General features: G+C 37.7%; 1 long non-coding RNA gene across 1 annotated transcript in view; it reads left to right on the top strand.

The window, feature by feature from the left end:
* Window positions 1-19,698, top strand: part of LOC111091077 — a 57,104-nt gene that overhangs the window by 6,224 nt on the left and 31,182 nt on the right. The gene's annotated exons all lie outside the window — the stretch shown is intronic.

The following is a 19,698-nucleotide window of genomic DNA, read 5'->3' as shown; positions in this document are numbered from 1 at the left end:
TCCCTTATCACTTTTCTGTTTAAGGTGTGTACTAAAATGGATGTGATGTTATAACTAAGTAGAAAGAATGAACAAGAAGAGGCCTGCACTGCTAATAAATATAGTACAACCCACAAGCGACTAAAAGGCTGCTCTAAAAGATTTCCTTATAATTTACCCGGAGGTTTAAACTTAGATTCTGTGAGATTTGAAGAAAGGAGGAATTTCAAGAATGAGGGGGGCTCTCCACTGAAAATAAATGTCCCTCACTAGGTCTTGCAAGGGTTCAGATCGAAGCTCAAGCTGGTCTGTAAATCTCGAGGGGCAGAGGTTCGAGGGGAGAGGAGTGATTGTCACGTCCGAGCCATATATAGCTCGTCATCATTGGTTTGTTTAAGAAATGTCAGGCATTTCCTCTTCCCAACCGAAAGAGTCCTAGGAACAAAACTTATGTTCACATAACTTAGAATTTCAGCAAAATTTCAATTTGCTTTTGAGTTTAAAATAATAACAAGAAAGGTGTGGGATAATTTGAGAGGCAAAGAAGTCTCTTGAGGAGACCGTTCTCTTGTGCCATGTTGGTGTTCTTGAGCACTGGACTCTGTAGTTGAATGTGTATTTTTTGAGATATATTGTTCTCTATGTCATATCCCTGTGTATGAAACTACTATCTGAAAATAGATATTTACAATAGTGTCATTATTAAGCTTGGGGTAGGGGAAGTCAGCACGTTCTTAATGAAAACCCTGATGGAATCTACTCCTAAAACACCAAGAAAATAGCTGTATTATTTTTATCTTGCCTTTCAGGGAGAAAATCTGAAAATGGTAAAACAAAATAAGCAATGTGTGGAACTCAGGATCCAAATGTTTCCTCCCGAAGCTGTGGATTTGGATTGACTAGGGCACACCTGGACTTAGCCCTAAGGTTTGGGGTCCATTTCCAGGCCAAAACCCCAGTTTCCAGTTCAGGGCTCCCAGATTCCATTAAGATTTCCCATGAATCAGGCAGGGCTAATTCAGTCTTGAACAATCAATCACTCTCACTCCGTTTTGTGAGTGGGAGTGATTGATGGTTCTCCTCTGGTCATGGCTGACCTAGACGTAGGAAGCAGACCTGAGCGCAATGCCTCATGTGTGAGTGGCTTATTTGGAATCAGTCAACTGCAAGGAACTCTCTTGTGTCTTCCTTGGTCCTTCCTTAGATAGACACATAGCCTCACAGCCTTCCGATGCAGCCTCCTGTTTGTTGCAAACCACTGTTTCTCTCTCCTTCCACTCACTCTCTGAAAATGGTTGCATGTCTGTACCCGGCACTCGTTTTCATAGCCCTCTATTAGCCAGATCCCAATTTTTTCCCCCATTTTCAATTGTTCTTCTATATGATCTTCAACTGTTAGAATCGGGTCTGCTAATTTATCTGCTCCTCCTCTTCTCTCTTCCCAAACCTGGGCTTCGGCATTAGTTGTCCTTCCTCTTGTTTTCTCATAGAATTGTTAGAAAAGAAAGAGAAATGTAATTTGAACTCTTTCCTCCTCTTTCTGACGTTGTTCTTTTAAGCAATGGGGTGGGGGGTGAGGGGGTATGGAGGAGATGATAAAAAACATCTCCACGGTTTTGTGAATTAGTATGTTTTGTCTGTCCTGTGTGCAGCTAGTTATCTTCCATTCTTGGGAATATTCGTGTTGCATTTCAGAGAACAGTGTACCATTTTGTAGATGTTATCATTATGGCCTTTTCACCCAGAATTACCACGGCTGTTACAGTCACTACAAGGAAATGTTCTCCCACTCATTTCTCTGATAAGAAGCTGCCTCCGTCCTCATACTCCCCATGGTCCACTAGCCGGACTGAGACATTTGCAGCAAGGGCTTCAAAGGGAGGCTAATAATGTGCACAGTTTTCAGGATTGTTATTTTCCCCCCAAACTCACTGAAGTTGTGAAAACCCTTATGAAAAATGATTAGAGAAGTTGCAAAAATTCACAGACAGACACAAGGAAAAACTCAAAGCAATGCTTTTCATCATTTTGGCAAAGTGAAAAAGGGAGGGCCCGCTCTTCTTTCCTGTCTCATGGCAAATCATGATTCTGAAGCACATCCACCACATATATTTATGAAATTTTTGACAGATTCCTTTAAAGGGGAAAGCACAATTTCAATCACCCAGAGAAAAATAGCTAGTGATTATCTCACAGGCTACAAATGAAAGGGCAATCATTATTTAGTATGTAGCATATATTCATTTATTTATTCAAGATTAAGGATGTAAATGAAGATAGAGTCTTATATAATTTGAGAAAGAGTATTATAAAAATATATAACATGTACACACATAATATATATTATATATAAATAACACATATAAAGAATATGTACATACATACATATAAAGGACATATAAATACACACATACTTTCGTAGATATATAAATTGATAGAATTCAACAGAACGAACTATTTTGTTCAGAAAGTAACGTGAGTGCAGATTCTTTTTGAAACAGTTGAATCTCTTAGAGGAGAGAAATGTTTTTCTTGAGGAACTTAGAGATTTTTACAATTTTGCTTAAATAACAAGGGCAAAAAACAGTCTATGTTCTTTTGTAACATCTTTTTTTTTTTTTTTTTCCCTTTTCTGGTGTCTACCAGGAAGACCAAAAGACAGTAACTAACAGAACATGTTTAACAAACAAGCAAGAAGACAAATGATAAAAAGGGGTCCATCTCCATTTGGCTCTGTAGGTATTTTCAGTAAGGGATGAGCAGTTAGCCTGGTGGGCTCCCTATATTGGGGACAAAAAGCAGGCAGGGTGGCCTAAGGGACAGCAGGCTTTTGCCATGTGGCAGCATCATCTGTTTGCCCTCCCTGGTTGGCTCAGAGCAGTGGGAAAGACTCTCGTGTTGTGTCCAAGGGCAGCACCTCTGAAGCTCACCCAAGGGGAGACTTTCCCTGAAGGGAGGGGCAGCTAAGGGGTCCTGGGGCAGAGCTGGCCCAGTCTGAGCAGTCATTCTATTCCCTCCGGGATCCGAGTGCTACCACAGAAGCAGCATTGTTTAAGCCATTGCTGAATCACAAAACTATTCCTTTCCTGTCAGCCATGTCACCACCCTTAGATTGAGAGCCAGGCTCACTGGCCATGAGAACAAGAGGACTTGGAAGTGGGTGGAAAGGAAGCAAGATTTTTTCCATCAGATCTTGAAGACTATGTTTCTAGCTCCCTCTCAGATAGGAAAGGGCATTGCTGCTATTTATTATCATTATTATTATTATTATTATTATTATTAAGGAATAAAGCCATATTTTTTTTGAAATTAGAGTCATTAAACGTACATGTGGCTTACGGCACAGGAAATGTCATGGTTTCCTAACCAAATAAGAACTAAGGAACTATCCAGTTATTTTTTTTTATTAGTAGTATCTGCACATCAGAATGTGTGTATTAATGTTATTTGATGAGATTATTGTCAAGCAAAGGATATGCTGGAGAGATTTGATTGCTTTAATGCTTGGGACAGGCAGATGTGTATCAAACGTACACAAACATCTACAAGCAGATAAGAAAATATTGGCCTTGCTTCAAATGAGATGGAGGCAAAGATAGGCAAGAATTATTTATCAGAAATGGAGTGGAAAAAGATCAGGGCCAGGTATGTGAAACCTCCAGGGGCTGCAGTTGCAAGCAAATGAACAGTAAAATTTTAGATGCAAGTTATTGAAGTGCTGCTGCACTTTGTTAAATAAACAACTAATGAAAACATATGAAAGTTGAAAAGGTAAAGATGTTGTCCATCATTACCTACAGATAAAGAGTAATTGAGCATATTCTGAGGCTTATTCCCTTCAAAATTATGAAACAAGATGAATTTTAAAACAAATGCTCATTTCTGCACTAATGGTCTTAAATCCAGATGGTGGTATTCTTTTTCAGCCCAGAGCATGAGAATGACTTTTCTGCATGGAGTTCAGAATATCTAAGAAGCAAGTGGTCCTCATAGTTTGCCATGACCCTTCTAAATTGGGTAAAATAAACCAGGTTTATAAAATGTGATCACAGTGTCTTCTGATGACATACTCAATAATTAGGTTGATGACTCTTATGTTTCTTAGACCACAGTATGTGAGATTTTACATATATTTGTCTATCTCTTATACATATATATGTCTAGTATTTATATATATTAATAATAATAATATAAATTTATATAAATATATATTTTATATATATACATAATAAGCCAAAAAATCATTTAAAAATATTGAAAGCAGGAGTGCCTGGGGGTGGCTCAGTGCATTAAGCAGCCGATTCTTGGTTTTGCCTTAGATCATGTTCTCAAGGTCGTGGGATGGAGCTCCATGCCTGTCTCTGTGTTCATGGGAAATCTCTTTGGGAAGTCTCTCTCTCTCTCTCCTTCTCCCTCTGCCCCTCCTGCTGCTCAAGCTCTTTCTTTCTCTCTCTCTCTCTTTCTTTCTCATAAATAAATAAATAATAAATAAATAAATAAATAAATAAATAAATAAATAAATAAATCTTTAAAAAATAAATAAAAAAAAATATTGAAAGCAGTTGTAGCTTCCTAAAAGGTGAAGATTTTAGTTCGGTTTGGGACAGAATTACTTTGTTCTGAGAAAGGCACTTGAGTAGGTTCTTTAGCAACATCTATAAAGAAAGCATGGGCACATTGTGTTCTTGAGGAAAACTTTGTTGTGACCACTGAACTGAATGCAGATGTTCAACTGGAGAAGCTAACTGTTCTATTTGGTAACGAAAATTGGGTATAGGTTTAAGAGAGTTCTGGAGGCTTTGTAACTTTAAGAAAAATGTCTCTGTACCCTGTATGGATTGAGATTTTCCTAAGCCTCGATGGTATTGCTTGATTTTGTTGCATCCTTACTCAAAACCTGAGGGTTTGAACTTTACCACAAACTGAAAGAAGGGTTTGGGAGAGAAAGATCTGGGATAAGATCCATCCAGTTTGGCACTGGCTGGGCTCTGGGTGCTCTGTGTGTGGAGTTCAAGATTGATGAACTTAGCTCTGCTAAGTTTTAAAATATTTCTGGGGCTGTGTAACCTTACCATTCTGCATCAAACAACTGAATAGTCACATTTCCAGTCATTTTTGCAAAAAGTCTACCTAAGGATAAGAAAGAAGGAGAGGCAGACCTCAGACTGGAGTTATGAGGTACTTTTCCTCTTTCTGGAACCTCATAGGGTTAGGGCTTGATCAGCGGGAAGAACAAACCTATTTAAGGGCATTTCCATTGACCTTGCAATTAGATTGATGGGCTAGGAAATAGGATTAATCTAAAGTACCTGTGTTGCACTTCTTTCCATTTGTTTTAGGCATTTAGAAAAGTCTACCTTGTTAAAGAAGATGACTTCCATACTTGGAACTGACTAAGGGGAGAATAAGGGGTCATCTCTTAAACCTAGACAGGTAGTATAATTCAGCATCTCCCAGGAGAAAGTTTTCTCTGGAAGATTTAGCCAAGAATCAGGGAAAGGGTGAGGAAGTAAAGGAGATGTGCCACAACATTAATTTATTCCCAGTGTTCACATGACAGCCACAGGATTGCTGATTCTGTTTTAACCCCCATTGCAGTATCCTGCAGTTCAAGCCCGGAATCAACCAAATAGACTTAGCATCAACCCCACCAGTTAGGGGCTCAATCCTCCACAAGACTTACTCCACTGAAAATGTCTGCACAATTTCAGGGTGTCCCCATGCCACTCATACTTCTGATCAACTTCCTATAAGTTCAGGAGTTCCCATAACACCCTCAAGTTGGATGATTCACTGGAATAACTCAGGGAACTCAGCAGGGTACTATACTTATCATGACAGTTCTATTATAAAGGATGCAATTCAGGAATAGCCAAATGAAAGCACAGAGGATGAGGTCTGGGAAGGTCCTGATCTTAGAACTTCCATGCTTTCTCCTTGGGCATACCATCCTCCCAGCATATCAATGTGTTCACCAATCAGGAAACTACACTGAATGCCAGCATCCAAAGTTTTTATTGGGGTTTGATTACATAGGCAAGATTGATGGAATCAATGGTCAAATGATTGAATTCAATCTCCGGCCCCTCTCTTCTTCCCAAAGTTTGGGCTGGTTCAAAATCCCAACCCTGTGATTAGTGATTGGTCTTTCTCACGAGCAAACCCTGGTCTGAAGCTACCTTTGGGTCTATATAACCAAAACTCGTCTTACTAGCATAAACTCAAATATGAACCTGAACAACAAAGCTCTTGAGTAACAGACATTTCTATCACTCAGGAAATCCCAAGAATTCTACAAGTTCCATGGCAGGAACCCATAGCAAAAGTGAAATCCTTTGTTATACAGCACATCTCTCTTAGATGTGGGTGGAGATGTTTGGTGGGACTGTCTCCTAGTATTCAAGGAGCACGGAAGCCAGAGCCATCGGATTTAGACAGATATTGGATCACATTTGTCATCACTTTGTGGGGAGACTCAGGCAAACCAGATAATACTTAAGAGATGGAAGTTGTTCATTTTTCAGGGTACTTCCTTCTTTGTTTGAACAGTGGCATAATAAGAGGAGGCTTGCCAAACCAAATATCATCTCTGAATATGGACATAAAGCCAAGGATGTTAGTCATGCCACTCTGATTAGCAACCTGAGGCCTTTACTATTATTCATACTTCTAGTCATCTTCCTGAGCACATCCTGATTTCCAGTGAGAGATCACTCACAGTCCTCCAGTTTGTATTGTTCATGCCCTGCAAGCTGGTAAGGTTCTGTGCTGTGAGAAGATAGGTACCTGTGTAGAATTGTCACAAACCAAAAGAGCTGCGGATTGCGTTTTTATAAGGAGGATGTCGAGTTCAAAGAATTGCAGGAGCTCTGCTATTAAATTTATTTGAAAAGCTACAATTTGAAAAATTCTTGAGTGAGACATCCATTTTATATGTGTATTTACCCCTAAAACATGCTTCATAAAAATCAACAAATTGCTTGTGCTACAAAACCTGCCTGGCATTGCATGAGAGGATCATTCTGACTACAGTAGAAAATAACTATGCTCGTCAGAACTACAGGGAATGCAGACCGGTGCTCAAAGAAAATCACATGCAGTATCACACACTAGGCGACCATGGGGCGCACTGTTTGCTTAGTCTTTCTTTGGCTGATGAATAATGTTCCACTTTGAAGAAAGAAGACGTACGATACAGATGCTATCACTGCACACAGGAAACTGGCAAAAAGTACTTAAGTGATCTTCTACATTTACTCAGAAAGCCAGTAGCAGAATTGGGTCAAAAGTCCAAGGTTTTATTATTATTACTGAAGCAAGAGTACCTAGAAGAAAAAGTTTCAAGGGTTAAGGACGAGGTCTTAAACTGATCATTTGTATTGTTTTGTTTACCTTTACGTCATCCTGCCCCTTCTCCAGTGTCTTTGTAGACCACAAATAGATTGATTAATGTCTAGGTGTTTTTATGCTTTTTAGAACTAGTTCACAATCTCAAGTCTTTTATTTAAATTTATTTTACCAAAAGAACCAAGCAAAACAAAACTTTCTGAATACTCCAGGATTGAGGGAGGAGGAGATTTTTGGAGTCCTCTGCCTCATGCCTGTTGATTTTGTGATTAGATAACCTAGCTGTGGTTCTATTGTGCCTTCTGGTCCCTGGGTCTACTCTATAGGGATTTTTATTATTATTATTTTTTTCTTAACATGCTTGAGTAGTTACAAATAATTATTTCTTTCTAGGAGAAATTCAAAAGAATTTTGGAAAACAGAGGAAAAGTTTCTCTATCTGGTACCTTTGCTTATTTTTCTCATTTCCTTATAACAAATGAATTGAATTTCACTTTATAAAGGGTTTTGTTAGGTTTGAATATTTTTTCATCTAAAACACATTAAGTTCTTTCGATACTTAAGGGTGCATAATTACAAATGTATATCATTAAAGCAAAGCTATATTAATTAATACAAAGCTGCCCCAGGGTCTAGTAGCTTGTGGAGGCCCCAGCAAAACTACTTAAGAGACTCTTTTCTCCTTTGTCTAAGCACGTTGATTTCTTTCTTCAATTTTAATTTTGTAACTTAACACAAAGTACATTTTGTGTTTGTACACAAATGCGCACAATTAGTTTAGACAATGTAAGTCAGGTTACTAAATAATAAATAATAATAGTAAAAAATAATCACAATAGCTGTGGTTCTATCATTCAGGACAATATATAGTTAGTTTCAACCCAACTAGTAGAATAGTCATTTTCATTAAGCATTGTTTTCTTAAATAAATCCACTGATTCAAATTCAAGACAAAATATTTATATAAAGATATAAAAGCTGAATTGAGTTTTCTCTTGGATTATATGTAGTCTAGGGAGGGAAAGACAGGTCTACATTTGTGAGTTGTGTCACAATACAGATTTCTGCAAAGGGATTCACTTTGAACATCTTCTAGTGTCTTTGGTGTCATATTAAAACTGATATTATAGTAACAGCTACTAGACACTACCATAAGCTCACACCAGAGTCTCCCATTAGAGTTCTTTTTTTTTTTTTTTCCCCATTAGAGTTCTAATCCATGAAGTGAGTAACTGACACATTAAATGTTTTTTTAACTAACCTGGACCAACAAAAGATTTCCTAGTGGAAGTTTTAGGGGGCCTACTTGGGCTGGTTGGATAAGCGTGGTTTGCAGTGAGCATACTGACATGAGATATAAATGGAGGCTTTTAGAGGTTTCTGAACCTCACCACTATTGACATTTAGGGCTGGATAATTCTTTGTTGTGGCAGACTGTCTGTCCTGTGCATGATAAACACTCTAGGATGGTCAGCAGCATCCCTAGCCTCTAGTCACTAGATACCAGTAGCATCCCCCAGACTCATTGTAAACACCAACACTGCCTCCAGCATTGCCAAATGTTTTCTGGGGTACAAAATCATTCCTGATTGAGAACCATTGGTTTAGAACATGCTTGGAAATAACTTTCCTTTCACATTAAATATTTTAATGCTCCTGCATATAAGGTTTACTTTATTAATTGACTCCGCAAATGTACTTCTTCCTAATACATGCAAAGCCCACTTAGCCCAGACTCTGGGTGATTTATCTCAAACTCCAAATTGATATGGTCTAAGTTAATAAATTTTATTGTGCAAACCTAATAAACATTGTATTAATCAGAGGTTCAGATGAGTTTACAACGTTTTTAGGCCTCTATCACCCAACTCTTATTAGTAACTCTTAGTCTAAACAAAGACTTGCAAACCATGTTACAATTTGTACAACAAAGAAATATGAGGCAAAATGTTAATTCTGTTGTGGTTCAGCATGTTACCCACTTTTCGGTCATGTCTATTATCAGATAGAGTAATTGGCTAGCTTGTGTAGCTGTAATTTTTCCAACAAAAACTAAGGCAGTTCTTGTTGAGGGAATATCTTTAATAAGAGTGTTCTGGGAGTTCAATGAAATATGTGTCATTTCTTCTGAAATCAGCCAAGTGGTTGGAAGAAATCGTGAGAATGTGAATGAAATGGGGAAAGGCTTGGGAAGAGCGTGGGGACTGGTCATGTGAGCCACAGAAATTGTTGCTTTTCTCAGCTCCCCTTCTTTTCTGATGTCCAAAACAAGAGCCTGAGGTCATCTCTCTATTTCCCAGCTGTAATGATTTCATCCTGTTCTCTGAGTATCTTCACTGGCCCTCTGTCTTTCAAGTAACTCTATACTTTTGTCTTTACTCTAAATGCCAATATAGGCTATTTGCCAAAAGATCCTAGGATGCCTGTACTATTCTTTATAACCCCTTTATTGAGCCCCTTTCTGACTCCCCTCCTATTGACCTTAACATTTCAACATTCAAATTTCAAAAGCAAGGAACTACTTGCTTATTTACCAGATGGTCTTTTTGACTTTATAATAATAACTAAAAAGACTGGAAAGCACTCGTTTCTCAGCTCGTCTTTCAGAAGTCATGGTGCAATAGGACTGGAATAGACCCTAGGGATCATCTGCTAAAACTTTCCACCAGATGGGAGCTTTAAGAAGGAGGCTCAAAGTCAAACAGACCTGAAATCAATTTCTACCTCCATTTTACATTATAAGAGTGACATTGAACAGGTTCTTAAGTTTGCTGGGTCTCAACATAACTATTTTAAAGGAGAATAGGAGATCCTATGTTCCAAGAACATATGAGATAATGCATTAAATTTCTGACACATAGAACATAATTAATACATGTTTATTTCCTCCTCATTACTCCTGTGGGAGTAAATCCTACAACCAATATCTGTAATTGGTATTCCTCACCCAAATTAGAGCAATTTTCTTTTAATTATAATTTTTTGATTAGGTAATATATACACTGGTTAAAAATTCATACTCTATAAAACTAATCAGTGAAAAATAAAGTTTTCCGTGAACAAATGCTATTACCATGTTTGTGTGTGTGTGTAACCCATTAAAGATAGTCTGTGTACATACAAAGGGAATCCCCATGCACATATTCTTGTTTGACACAAGTTGCAGCATGTGTATACTCTCCTGAGTCTAGAATTTAACATGAAACTTATTTCAATATTTCAAGGTTCCTGTTTTATTGGCATACTTACTTTTCTAAGCAACAAATACTCTCAGTTTCTCTAATATCTATCTATCTATGTTGCATATCTATCTATGGTTCTCTATATATCATCTATCTATTCATATTTCTCATTGCCTCAATTGCCGTCTTTAGGCATTTGTTTCTTTGTCAGTGACTTTCTTAACCTTAGTACCTCAAACTGAATACTAAAAAATACAGACCATTACGGAGGTCTTATTGATTGATTGATTGATTGATCAAGACTTACTTATTGGAAAGAGAAAGAGACGGGAGAGAGCAAGCTAGGGGAGAGGCAGAGGAAGAGGGAGAGGGAAAGTAGACTCCCCATTTAGTGGGGAGCCCACATGGGGCTCAACCTCAAGAACTCAGGATCATAACTGTGAGAACTTGACTTGAGCTTGAAACCAAGAGTCGGACTCTTAACTGTCTAAGCTACCGAGGCGCCCTATGGACCTCTCATTTAAATTCCCTGTGTTTCTTATATAAGAGTATAGCTATTAAGTACAATATTTTATTTAGATAGTATCTATACAAATCTGACTTTTTATTTTGTCTTAAAAATTTTTTTTAAGATTTTATTTATTTATTCATGAGAGACGCAGAGACACAGGCAGAGGGAGAAGCAGGCTCCATGCAGGAAGCTGAATGCAGGACTCTATCCCAGGACTCCAGGGTCATGCCCTGAGCCAAAGGCAGACGCTCAACCACTGACTGAGTCACCCATGCGTCCCAACAAACCTGACTTTTTAAAAACACATTTTTTTTCATAAAACTTCTTATACTGAATGATACTAAAATTATTGAAACAATATTTGGCATAGAATCACTTTTTTGGAAAATTCTCTGATAAATATTTAAGATTAAATATTTAGTTGATTATAAATAGATAACATATTAGTTATCACACGAAGACTCATTTTATCTGTGCAGTAATAATAACATTGATGCAAACAATTAGCAATAATCCAGCTGAAAGCATATGTCTACCCTCTTAAGCTAGAGCTTGGCAGTCAATTGAAATACCTTGTGATTTCATAGTTCAGGTATAGTTGAGATTCTAGATTTTAAAAGGAGCCCTTTTAAAAATCATGTGTGCCTAACAATACATTAAATAAGCTTCTCCTTTGTAGAGGTGACAATGATTATGGAAAGTTTTCTTTGGGCTCTAAAAGTAAAAACAACTTTTTGAGGATGTGTTTTCTCTGAAATTAATTGACTTTTCATCTTAAATTATCTAGTGATACAGAATAAGCCTTGCTTGTTGCTTCAACCAACCTTGTCTATTTTTAAATCAATTCCTATTTAACTCACGTGCTAAAAACAGAAAACTTCCCGAAAATAAACTGGAGAATGCCCCATTTCTCAAGTCTTTATCTAGAGCAAAGGTTTACAAACTGCAGCATAAAGTCCATTAAAGGAAACATCTGAGGGTTTTGTGAAATATGATAACTGTACGTGTGGACTTCATTTTTTCCAAAAGGGGAGTGCCCAAAGATTTCAACAATTCTCAAAGGAGGAGCCATGAAAAAAATGAAGTTAAAAAGTCACTGCTCTCAATCAAGAATCTTCTCTTGATTCTCAAGAAGACAGCTAAACAGAGAAATTCTTTCAAAGTTGTAGCCATATTTCTGAGAGATTGGAAAGTAGATTTTTTTAAGAATACAAACAGATTTCTTCAAAATGCTGTGGAGAATAGCTGTTTTCTCCTTAAATGGGGACTGTAATGGTTAGTTTTATGTGTCAACTTGACTAAAATATAATATATATATATATTATATAGTAACAATAGTACACATAGTAATATAATATATTATATATATATATATATATATATATCCTTGTTTCTCTGGAAAATTCTGACTGATATTAATATAGATGCCAATATCAGAAATGGAAATAGAAACAGAAAGGATCAACACATTTGGTGAGAAATTTTTTTCTGAATTCTAATAGTACTAGACCTAAAAAAACAAAAACAAAAACAAAAACAAAAACAAAAACAAAAACAAAACAAAACAGAAGGAATGGCCTGGTGCAGAAGTATCAGAGATACTTCCTGAGCAGGTAGTCAGAAATAGTCTGAAATACCTTGCTTGACTAAAAACAAACAGAAACCCCATTAGCTATTGAGAAGATGTCCAAGGAACCCAACTGAGAAAGTGGTGGAAACTGGAGAGCACCATGTAGTAGGGATAACAGTGAAAGATGGCTGGAAACTTCCATTGTCTGGAGGATTCCCACATAGGCTCTCATGGCTATGTGAGATTCAGGGCTTTGTTCACTGTTGTTCTCAGAGCATCATGGGACATTGCGCTGCTCCTTGCTGTGCAATGAGCATTGTGCTTCTAACAGAATTTCATATATTAACATCTTATTTTTTTGCATAATTCAAAAATATTATATTACAAGTCTAGAAGGGCATTTCCCTTTTCATCTGTGCAACAGAAAGTTGCTAATCAAGTTAATTTTGTACACGATAAGGACAGGAATGTAAAGATGTATTCCCAACTATAAAACAAAAGAACTCACCATATCATTTATACAGTTACTCCATATTCTTGGTACCTGACTCATAAGAGATGCTCCAGACAGTCTACGGCCATACCACCCTGAACGCGCCCGATCTCGTCTGATCTCAGGAGATGCTCCAGACAAGTGACGCAGCTGAGTGGCCACAAAGCACATCTTAGAAAATTTCAATCTATTTGCACTGCAGTTGTAATTCTTTTTCTCCAAATTCCCTTCATTTTGTAACTCTTTTCCTACCCAACAGCATCCTGGCAAGTCCTGTCAGCGAGTCCAGTTGGGAAGATGCAAAAAACCCCAGCCATGATCATTTCTTAATATTAAGCATAAGCAAAGTGAAACTCAATGTATTATGTGAATTAGTTTTGCTAAATTTTTGTCACATGATATGATTTTATCCTTTAATTTTTATAAACTTAAAGTTTGCTTCTTAAGCCAAAAAAAGGAAGGGGTATAAAGAGGGCACTACAGGGGAAAGTTGTTTTTTGCTTTTTTTTTTTTTTTTTTTTGAGCTCTTATTGGTGAGTTTTTATTTATTCACCACAGGAGGGCTTTAATAACTGCAATGCTTTGTTGATGGCATGGCTGTGTTTGCATTGGTCTTTCTTCCGAATACCTAGCAAGGCTCTTTCATCTTGCTCACACATCGCTTAACTTTGGATCAATGCCAAATTCCCCACCTTCATGAATGATTAACTCATGTGGCCTGTTGCTAATAATGTGTGCACTTGATGGCAGATGATATTTATTTTGGACGCAGTGAGAGCAGTCCTTGGATGTGTGATCAGGGCCGAGTGGTACAGAGCATGTGTGGACACACTTTCTGGGGAGAAGATTGCAGTCCATCTCTTCAGGTTGTCCCTCATCTCCCTTTGGCACTGTCACAGGAAGGGAGTCTTCAATTCACTTTACCATGCACAGGTTACCTCCAACTCAGCCTTGTCATTGTGATTCGTCACACTTATACTCCGTCTTTTTATGTGCTGTATCTCATTGAAGTCTCCACACACTAGGCTGGTGCCCCAGGGTATATGCCGACAACAAAGATTGCAAACATAGTTTAAAAGGAAACACCGTGAAAGAGAAAAATAACGTTCGCAGTTGCTACTAGAGACCAGTTCCCACAAACCTGGCAGGTTTTCTAACTTCAACCATAGCTGACTTACAGGGCAGCTACAGCCTCAGCGCTCTGAGTATGATTATATGTAGTCACATTATGGCTTTTTTTTTTTTTTGTCTTTTCTTTTCTTTTCTTTTCTTTTCTTTTCTTTTCTTTCTTTTTTCTTTTCTTTTCCTTTCTTTTCTTTTCTTTTCTTTTCTTTTCTTTTCTTTTCTTTTCTTTTCCTTTCTTTTCTTTTTTTTTCTTTCTTTTCTTTTCTTTCTTTCTCCTTCTCCTTCTTCTCCTTCTCCGTCCCCGTCTCCGTTTCCGTCTTCTTCTTCTTCCTTCTTCTTCTATTGCAGTGCCCTCCTCCCCCACCTAACCTTCTGCAATTAAGAGGTAGGAAGAACATAGCTTCTTTGTCTTTCCTTAGCTGACTTATAAAATCTGTGAGGAGCAGATGGAGCAGACCACTTCACTGCCAGAGGAAGCAATGATTCGGCCATTGGCCCTGTTGTGGGACCACATCACTTATCTGGCATATTCCCATAGCTCAGCGGTCGATACTCTGTTCTAATCATGTCTGACAATACCCAAGCTGCAGGATTCTTGAGTGTATGCCCTGCAACTGCATAGGTTCCACATTGGGAACATGTCGGAAATTCACATTCCCAACAGCCCCGCTCTGGAGACTCATAGTAGGTAAGTCACGTTTGGGCCATGGGAATCCATAGCTGACAAGCATTGCAGAGATACCAATGCATTGCTGGGTTTGGCAGTGCCCAGTTCATTTTGTGGCATTGGCATATTTTCAAGGTATGAAACTCTGGTTATAGGTACTATAATACTAAAATGACAGCCTCATTTGGACAGGAGGAGGAGGAGAAAGGGAGAGTATCATGTATAAAGTACTGAAAGTGTGCTAAGGGATGTGCTACGTACTTTATTTTTGTAGTCACATTTAATTCTCAAAAAATGCTTAAAAGTAAATTTATCACCCCATTTTAATGATGAGAATTTTTTCTACCATTATGCTCTCTACTTAAATTAGAGGTGAGATGAGTTTGTAAGGGCTTTCCCCTATTCTATCTTGTTGTGCCTACTTTGCCAATAAAATTTAAACAGCAGATTGGTATAACCTCCACAGTCATCATTGTGTGTGTGTGTGTGTGTGTGTGTGTGTGTGTGTGGTATTTTCTGGAGAAGATGATTTGTTCCTTGTGTATCATTACTCTCCTATCAATGACATAGCAAATAACACAAATTTCGGAACTTAATATAGATTTATTTTCTCATGGTTCTGTAGATCAGAAGTCTGGATAGGCTTGATTGATTCCTCTGCTTTGGGTTCACAAGGCTGAAGAGGAGGTGTTAGCTGGCCTGGGCCTTTGTCTGGAGGCCATTGAGTTGGGGGCGTGGAGATGTGCTTATCAGTAGAGCTTGGTTTATCATGGTTAGAAGCTGGGTCCTTGTCTCCTGACTGGCTGCCAGTCAGGAACTTCTCTCACTTGTAAAGGTCACTTCCATTCCTTGTCATGTTGTGTTCTCCATTTTAAGCCACTGAGGCGCATTCTTTTGTCTGCACTTGGGTCCTTGACCCACCCGCAAGTGCTCAGACTCAGTCTGGTAAAAATTTACATGTCCGTCTTCTGGCTGACATAGTTCTCTTCTGCCTATGGCTGGGCATAGGAAAACTTCATGTTCAAATGAATCACAATCATTTTCATATTTGAGTGGCTAGTGCAATCACATCTTGAGTTATCTATTTAGAACCATATCTCCACATATTATCAAATGTTCAATGATCTGGTGACAGTGGTTTGGATTTTATATCCAACATAGTATTCATCTGTCAGAATAAATTGGGCTTAAAACTCAATGGTGAGACTTTAAGCAACTATTTAAGCAATGGTCTCTCATTTTACTCTTTTCGATAGTAGGCTCTTAAGTTCAAGGTCCATGAGGAATTACATTGCCTTGTTCTGCAAGCGACAAAGATGAGGGCAAAAGTAAGTGCTTATAAAAGTATACAATGATGATTATAAACATTGGGATATCTGTGAGCAGAAGAGTTACACAAAAATTTCCCTCACCCATGATTGTTGCAAATACAAGGGGAGAAAATGATAATGTTGTGTCATCCAGTCATATGAGCACATAGGGAACCATGTATTTTCCCTTGTATTTTATTTTCGAAATAGATGAAAAGTGAACTTTTTCTAAACTGGGGTAGTAGTGGCAGGGGAAAGTTTTTAATATATTGTTTTACTTTGTACATTTTATTTTTTTCCCATCCAGCAATACAAATCTACTCCATTTTCATTTCTTTAGTGGGAAAAGGCTTATTAGAAAAAAAAAATGGATAATGGCAGAACTAAGGAAAGCAATTAGCTTTGTATAAAACACAATGTACCGTAGTAGTGTATGCAAACTCTAAATAAGGCTTTTTAGTTTAGAGCAACTGAAACACTTATGCCAAACTAAAAATAACTTTCTTCTCATTACTTTGAACCCACAGTCAGCGACACCTAGAAGGACAAGAAAAAACAAGCCATAAATGGTTTCATAGATGTCCTGCAGTGAGGTTGAATTGTATGTTTTTAATTATACGCATTAATGTCTCCTAGAAAAAAGTGCCCAATAACAATGCTTTCTCAAAGGTAATAATACTCCAAAATAAGCTCTAAAATAATCATTTAACTGTGTATTATATGGGAGGTCTTTGAAGCAGTGGAACACTTTCTAATTATCTGGCAAATACTTTTAGAGTACATACAAACTTTGCTCCTGAATTTTGTTCTTTAGGGGAGTGTAGCTGTAGCTTCCCCACATAGGATGCATGGTCCAATGAATGGGTGATCTTCCTGTGTATTGTGTGATACTTAAATAAATACATGGATCAAGAATCATTCTCACACACTGGAGAATGAGTGGGACCTACTTGTGATTCAAGTGCCACCTGTAGAGTCTGTGTAACACTACAGATATCTCTCAAACACTATCCCATCCTCTGTCCTCTGAAACATACACCATCAAGACTCCATTTCTTTGGAATAAAGTATTTTCTTCTCCCTAAATCTAGTCCCAGTTTAGAACAATCCTTTAAACTTGGTTATTCATCATTTTTAATGGATTAATTTTACACATTATTTGCAAACTGAAAGGTAATTAGTGTGCCCTGTTGTGGGTCATACTGTAGAGGGAAGTGGAGGAGGAGAGAAATTAAAAGCATGAGTAACTGGCAGATCTGGATGATTAATACCACTGGCTAAATCTGGCAATCCAAAAGCTGTATAGGTAGTTAATACCCGAGGCAGGAAAGGCTGTAGCCAGAGAAGAAAAGAGGATATCAAAGAAGGAGAAGAAAAATCCTTCAAGCGCTTTCAAATTTCACCTAATCATGGCTTCTCCTAGATTGTTAAGAATCGTGGCCCCACTTCCTGATGGACAGTAGAGAAAATTTAATTATGCTGCATTATGATATAAAGTACCATGACTTTGACTTGGTAAGAAGAGATCTGATTCTTTAAGAAAATAAAATAGCTTTCATTACTTTTTCAAGCAGAGTGCTACTCATTCTATTCTACATACTTACCATAAAAGAGCAAAGCCAGCCTTTCCTGAATGCATATAATTCATACTCTTGATTAAGGACTTTATTTTGTTATGGAAACTAATCCTTTGGCATATTTATCAGGTCTAAAGATGTCTCCATCCAAATGTGGGAAATCTATAAATTCCATTATTTCTCTATAACTGGACTAAATTTTCAGTGATGGAAACAAAAACTTTACATTCACTCATTAGTGAGTGAATGCTATATATTTTTTTTTAATCTAGAAGAGTACCATCATGGGAAACTTGGTTTGTTCAGACTTGGATTCCTTACTTTCATGTTCGTTTTTAAGATGAGGAACACACATAGGTGCTGAAAAAAAACCTGACCAAATATGACAGTAGCTTGCTTGTGGGTGAATAGGCAAGACTGTGAAAGTAAAGACTTTGAAATGGGCAAAAATACTGTGTGTCCCATCTAGCACACCCTCTGGCTTCCAGGATTCTGTAACTCCTCTACCTACCCATCGACCCATTGCTTTTGCATTGACAGCTATGGAAATTGTAGAAAAGTTATTAGCAATGTGAATGGTTCTTCTCCATAGACCTGTGAGTGAATTTTGTCTGGTGGGATGCAACTGAGTATTACCCTGATATTAGAGTTTGGCATTTATTAGACATTTATTTCAGCATTCTGATTATATCAGTAAGTAAGCGCTCTTTGATTTCTTCTTTTAAACATTTGCAACTAATTAAAGAAAACATTTGACATGTGTGCATTTTATCTTTGTATAAGGACAATGATTTCAACGCTAACAAGTCATTCTCTGATGGCTTCCACGACCTCTGCTTTAGATGTGACTGCACTTCCCTGGCCTCTGGTGTTGGCCTTGTTCTTGTTGCATTCGTTGCTTAAATTTTCACTGATGCACTGACTAGAGTTCTGTTTTCTTAGCACGATTGGAAAGCTGAGCCCCACCTTGCTGCTTCCTCCCTCACTCTCAGTAGTAATGAGTCTTCCAGCTATTCCTTGGCATTAGTCTGTTTATTTATTCCTCATCATGGAACACTGGTGAATCTCAAAATTATCTCCAATGCCCCTTTTAGGGGTACCCAAGAGTTGCTCAGTGTCTACATCCAAGAAGGAAGGAGAATCAGGATATTATTTTTCATAACTCATTTCACTGTTATTCTTCCTCTTTGCACCTGTACACATATAAGAATGTCCTCCCAGATTCCGTGTCAGAGTTCCAAATGGATTCAGTAGAGAACTCTTTCCTACTTCTCCTAGAACGTTCCTTTTTCTTTTTTTGTTTGTTTAGTTTTTTTCTATTGAGGCCAATTTCTGAAGGGTTCCAGTAGCATTATTACCTGTAGCATTACCACCTGACTCTCTACTAATCCAAACCTTTCTTCCCATAGGACACACTTTCCCTACCCCACCCTGGGCTCTAACCATACTGTAACTCCCTTCCCATTAGGCAGAACTTTCCTTTCTGAGTTTCTCAAAGTCTGCATTTAGGACCCCATGCTTTTAAGAGGTAAAAGGTATTTTTGGAATTCAGATGCTTTCCCCTCTCCTGACAAATACTGACTTTTACAATCATCATTTAACTACAGATTCAAAAACAGCCAGCTTTGATACTCAAGGTTGAAAAACCAGTGCCTTTATCCAAGGCCATACCGATCTTCTCCAACCCTGCAGATAAAATAAGTGCATTGAAATAAGCCAAGTTATTTATTCTTTTTCTTTTTATTATTGAATTACAGCTGACATACAATGCTATATTAGTTTTAGGTGTACAGCATAGTCATTCAGCAATTCTATACATTGCTTAATATTCACCATGATGCATGTAGTCACCATCTATCAACATACACTAATACAATGTTATTGACTATATTCTCTATGTTGTACTTTTCATTTCTATGACTTATTTATTTTTCAAA

The sequence above is a fragment of the Canis lupus genome, chromosome 19 (assembly GCF_011100685.1).
Source record: "Canis lupus familiaris isolate Mischka breed German Shepherd chromosome 19, alternate assembly UU_Cfam_GSD_1.0, whole genome shotgun sequence".
In the NCBI taxonomy this organism is placed as follows: domain Eukaryota; kingdom Metazoa; phylum Chordata; class Mammalia; order Carnivora; family Canidae; genus Canis; species Canis lupus.
The sequence above is the reverse complement of the archived record's forward strand: the minus strand, read 5'-3'. Positions and strand labels throughout refer to the sequence as shown.